Here is a 5,681-nt window from a genome sequence, read left to right as displayed (position 1 = left end):
GGCCGCCCTCAGCCCGCCGCCGGGGCCGCGCCGCGCCCCGCTCCCACCAATCAGCGCGCCGCAACCGCGACTGACGGCACCGGCGGCCAATGGCAGCGAGCTCGGGCGGGCTCTGCGCACGGCCCCGACTCGCCCCGCGCTCTCGGCGCCCCCGGGCTGCGTGAGGGGAAAGCCGGAGATGAGGAACAGCCCCGGCACGGGCCCGGGCCGAGCCGGGATTGAGCTGCCCGCACAAACAAACTTCTCCGCGCCTCCCGCCACGGCTTTCCCGGCCCTGCGCCTCCCGTGCCCCCGCCTCTGCGGGAAGCCCAGGAGCCTCACTTCTCCTGCCCCTCGTTAGTGCATCAGTGCTTCGCTCTGATTTCCCCCAAAAAGGGAAACCTGCCCCGAGCCCTGTGGGTGAGTGGGGCAGGGGAGAGATTTCTGTCAGAAAACTCCAAAGACTCGGAGCAGGAGAAGGAGAAGTCAGTGCAGACCCTTAAATGCAGCTTTCCCCACGCCTCCCTGCTCCCAGCTGCACCTCCTCCCCCGGCAGGGCAGGAGACAGGGAATGGGGCCATGCTCAGCTCATCCCCCGGGGCTTCTCCCTCTGCTCAGGGACAGGAGTCGTTCCCTGCTGCACCCTGCGCTCTCTCCCGGCCGAGACTTCTCCAGGAACTTCTCGGAGCGGAGTCCATCCCCTGGGCACAGCCCCCTCCGAGTGCTGCAGCGTGGGTCACTGTGCCACGGGCTCAGTCCTGCCAGGACAGGCTGCTCCAGCGGGGCCCCTCTGCCCGCGGGCTCACAGCCTCCTCTCAGGCATCGCCGTTGTGAAAAACGCTAATTACTTGGTTTTTTAAATTTTTAAAGTTTCATAATAAATTTTTTATAAAAATAATAGTACCATTAGAATAATAAAGTTTAGAGTTAGGATAATTATAAGACAATAAAAAGCAAAGAATTACAGACGTCTGGATGCTTTTGGACACTAAATTACGAAAAGCATACTTTATGGACAAAGGAATAGCTTTAAAAGCAAAGCTGGTTGCATATTCATATATCTTTCATACATTCTATTTAAAACAATAACTTTCTGTTGTATGTAAACTGTTTCTTTTAACTCTTAAGGCGTCTTCGACTCTGAGTAAGACTTGAAGAAATTAGCTTCTTTTGATAACCAAACTATAAATTCTTTTTTTTTTTTTTTTGAAGATTTAGGTGTTCTTCAAAGTGAGTATCTCATTCTAAAAAAAAAAAAAATCCCACCACATACACAGTCTCTATTTTAATATTATTTTGGAACCTAAAACTTACACCACTACTTTATTTAACACACTACTTAAGAGAATGAATACAGAATAACTTTCTAACATTACACATATAATATTCATTATAATATTTGCGAAAAGCCAGTCATAAAATATGCATTTTTCACAATCTTTCTTCTTATATTTTATAAATCATTTGGCTTGAACAATATTTTTTATTTCCTTGTATTCTTTGGACTCCGTTGGTAATCTAATAAAATATGGGATTAAACAAAGAATAAACATTAAAACACTTGTAACACATAAAAGGAAGAATTTTAATTTTTTCTACTATTTAATTCTCAATACAGTAACCCACTTCTTAGTTTTTAACATTATTTTCTCAATTTTGGACTGATACCCGGGTCATAATTTTTTTAATATATCTTTTGTTTTTGCGTTTTTTTTTCTTTTCTAGGATGACTTCCCTATTGCTATCTATTTTTAATAATTTGTATAATCTTTTTTTTAGCTAATAAATAGTTTAAAGCTAACATATTTTAATACACTGCAGTTTTTGTTTGGTTTTCCTGACTTAATATTAATTCTAATGTTTGAGTAGCTTTGTTTCTTATGTTCCTTATAACTGTTTGGAGTTTTATAATATGATTTAGTATATAATTGGGGGTTAATACAGAGTTAGACTGTTGTGTTGGTTTTACTTTTTTTTTGTTTACTAATTGTTTTTTGGATTTTGGTCTATGTTTTTAAGATTAAATGTAAAACAAATCCATCTCTCTCCTTTTGGATATTCTATGTTTTATGTATTACTACTTTTTCTTAACTTCTTTGCAATCTAATAATTTTCCCCCTTTTTCCTGCAGGTACTTGATTGGATGGGTTATAACAGTGGCCAGGAAACCCTCGGCTTCTTCTCTCCACGGGGTTCCTCTTCTTCCTAAGACCCGGTCCCAGTTTCCCCGGGGGGGATTCTCTCTTTATTATCACTCCCTTGGTCTCTTTACTGGCCACTTTTCTCATAAAAAAGACGAAAAGCAGCGTGAGAGACTGCAGCAATCACTTGGCAAGTCTGGGGTACCCAGTAGCCTCTGTCACACACATTCATTCCCCCCTTATCCGCCCCATCCCAACAAATACTCACCTGTCCTTTGTCCTTGGGTCTTGGTTCTTCGTGTACACTTTAGTCTCAGAGGCTAATTACCGCGGTTTTAGGGAATCCTTTCCCTTTTCTTTGTTTTATTGTCTCCTTCTGCCCATGGATCATAACCTGTGTCTGTGGTCACACCCCAGGGGAACAGAGCGAGGCTGCCTAAATAGGGCAGGACCCGTCTTCCTCACCCTGACTCTCCTCAGGCCCCGGCAGAGAGGTGTTAGAAACCATCCTGTGCTACCATAATTGTGAAAAACGCCAATCACTTGGCTCCCTGGGCTGGGTTTGCAGCTCCTCCTCCTGCAGCTTTTCCTCCTCTGCCATCCAGCCACGCCCTGGGAATGAAAAATCCTGGTTTGGGGAAAACCAAGGTGGGAGCGCCTTGGACTGGAGGCTCCTCCTGCCCAAGTCCATCCCTAGAACTCAGCAGGACTCTTGTTCCATGAAAATCTCCACAATATCAAGGTTCAGCTCAAAACAACTCTCCCAGGAGTTCCCTATCTCTGATCTCTCCACTTTTGGGGTTCCAGAGGTTTCCTTTCCTTGGGATGATGGGGGTCCAATGGTTCCAGGGGTTCCCCCTTCTCAGGTGTCTTGCTTAGGGATGATCCAGGGGCTGTTGGGGCTCCATGGGGTCCCTTCTGCCCTGATGCTCTACTTTGAGATCCCAGGTGTCCCAGGGGTTCCTCCTCTCCAGGCTCCCCCCTTTCCAGCCAGCCGGAGGTCCCCCAGCTCCAGGATCGCCCCTCTCTGCTCTCCCCACTCCGGGGGTCCCAGGGGTTCCCCTCCTCTGCTCCCCCGGGGGTCCCCAGGACAATGTCCTCCCCCTGGTGACACTGGGCAATGGCCACGTGGACTCCCAAAGATCCCCCAAGGGGCTCAGCTTTGGGGTCCTGCAAGATCCAAACCTACACACACACACAGAGAAAAACCTCCCAGGGTTTATTTGGGCCTCCCAGACGAACATCTGGGGCTCAATTCCACAATCTGCAAGCTCCAAACACACCCCAATAAAAAACCCTCTCAGGGACCCCCCGATAGATTTGGGGCGAGCTCCCCCTCCCCTCTCACCTGCAGGATGAGCTGGGGGCGATGGTCCCGGGGCCAAGGGTGCTGCGGCCTCAGGGGGCACTGGAACCTCCTGTTCCTCCTCCTTTTCCTGCTCCTGATCCTCCTCTTCCTCCTCCTTTTCCTCTCTCCCTCCTCCTCCTCCTTCCTCATCCCACCTCCCGCCCAGTTCCTGCCCTCTGTATATTTAGAGCGGAGCACCTTGCTTGTTTTTAGAGTGAGAACAAAGATCCCAGCGGGAACACGGCTTGCTGGCTTTAGTCAGAAGTAGCAGTGACTAAAGGTCCTGTTTCCTCTGCTGTGCTCCCGTCCTTGTTCCTCCTCAGTGTTCAGGCTGGGCTATGGGGTGTCCCTGTTTGCTGCATTTTCAGAGCTCCTCCTGGAGCCATTGGGCAATAGGCTGTGCCCTGGGAGGGTTCTTTGTGCTCCATTGTGACCCAGGAGAACCTTCCGGGCGGTTTCTGCGTGAGCTGCTGCTGTGATGTCACAGGAGCACTGCCACGTCCCCGAGGTGCTCCCGTGGCTGTGGGACACGGAGGCCTCAGTGTCCCGAGTGGCTCTGGGCACTGCTCCTTGCCGGAGGATCCTCCTGCCCGAGGCATTCTCAGCACCAGCCCAGCCCTGACGGGTGTCCTTGTGTGCTTGCAGGGCTGCAGTCTACAGACGTGTGCAGTGCAGCCAAAATGATCCAGCACGTGGCTGCTGCAGTTTGCACGCTGTACTCTGTGGCTTATTTGGGGTATTTTTTAACCCACTTGGCACGTAAGTCGAGGTTTTCCCTCGGTGCTATGGCTTTGGGCTTGCTGTGTTGCCGCGCTCCCGCCCCGGTTCCCTTTGTCTCAGCCCCGGCTAGCTCTTCTCTGGGGCGAGAGTGGGTGATTGAGGCACCCTCCGCCGCTCCCAGCTGGGGTTTGGAGAGTGCCTTTGTGGGTTCCGGGCAGCGCTAGCAAGCCTCGCGGTGGTAAATGAAGAGCGGATCCTGCTAAGTCCGAGTTTATTGTAGCCCAACGGGGCCAAATGTCTTAGAACGATGCCAGCCAACAGGAACAAGCACAAGGTGCTTGCACTGGCTTATAAACTGTATGGGAGGGGTATCCAACGACCAATGGGGATAGGGATAGGGGGTGGCTCCGGGATGGGGGGATATGGTGGGGTCCAATGGGGGAAGGATATGGGGGGAGTCCCAGGTCCTCGCCCAATCACCCGGTGCCCTGAGTAGAAACTTCTGGATGGATGGGAAGGGGCACCGAGTGATAGACAAGGCACCCGGGGGGGGTAAAATGCCTCTTTCAGGGTGATGGATAGATACTGGGAAGGCGGGAAGGGAGGACAAGGCGGGAAAACTGGGGATAAACCAAGTTGCACACGGGGGTACAAAGGAATAAACCAATACATAATACAGGGATAATAAAACATACAAATAACGCAACTCCACACTGTGTGCTTTCTGTTCTTCCTCTGGACCCGAGCTGACTTTGTAACCAAATGGCCATGAAGGCTCCATTGCTTTGGGAGAGCTCCTGCCAGCAGCTGCAGCTGAAAAAGGGGGTGTCTGCAGCCAGCGGGGCGTGCACAGCATTTGCAATGAGCCCTGGGGGGTTCTGTTCCCTCCAGCGGGGAGTCTGTGGCAGCAGAGCCGGGAACTCCCTGCCCAGCCAAGAACTGACCCAGCCCAGCATTTTGTGCTGTTCTCTTGCTGTGGGAAGGGACTGTGGCCCCTGGAGGGACGCTGGGAAAGCAAAATGCTCTCTCGGGGTTGCCTTGCTCCGTGACATTTCCCACCGCAGGCAGTTTTTTCCTGACAGCATCTGCTGCATGTTCCCTCTCCCGTTGCAGGGCACCTCATGTGTGGATTCCGAGCAGCTCCTCCTTCGGTGAGTGGGAAAGGAACCTTTGGTGCTTGGAATTGTGCAGCAAGCTGTGAGCTCGGCGTGTGGCAGCCGAGTGCCAGCCTGGGAGGCTGAAGGAAAGTTCCTGTCAGAGTCTTTGCAGCAGCAGCAGCAAAGGGATCCCAGCAGATTTCTCCTTTTCTGCTGCAGAGCTTTTGAAGACCTGCAGGTCTGGTTTTGCAGGCAGAGGATTGCTTGCTGGCTTTAGCCACGGTGGAATATGGAATTCCCAACAATAAGTGGCAATGTCGACTTTAGCCCATTGTTAGTTTGAAGGGCTCCAAACCCAATTTCTGCTTCGTGCAGCTGGATGTGCAGCTGAGGATA

The 5,681-nt window shown here is 51.0% G+C and overlaps 1 long non-coding RNA gene across 2 annotated transcripts; it reads right to left on the bottom strand.

Annotated features, from left to right (window-relative positions):
- Positions 1–222: 222 nt before the first annotated feature.
- LOC144247712 (uncharacterized) lies at positions 223–3,867 on the bottom strand. 2 transcript variants are annotated; one of them, XR_013341278.2, is made up of 3 exons: positions 3,469–3,850; positions 2,389–2,732; positions 223–1,497 (listed from the first exon to the last, which is right to left on the bottom strand). It is a non-coding gene; the product is annotated as an uncharacterized LOC144247712 (long non-coding RNA). The 2 variants fall into 2 exon arrangements; XR_014950861.1 differs by lacking the exon at positions 223–1,497 and having other exon boundaries at positions 2,445–2,732; positions 3,469–3,867.
- Between the last annotated feature and the right edge of the window lie 1,814 nt (positions 3,868–5,681).

The sequence above is a fragment of the Lonchura striata genome, chromosome 34 (genome assembly GCF_050655825.1).
Source record: "Lonchura striata isolate lonStrDom1 chromosome 34, ASM5065582v1, whole genome shotgun sequence".
Classification (NCBI taxonomy): domain Eukaryota; kingdom Metazoa; phylum Chordata; class Aves; order Passeriformes; family Estrildidae; genus Lonchura; species Lonchura striata.
Note: the sequence above shows the minus strand (reverse complement) of the source record. Positions and strands in the feature narration are given on the sequence as shown.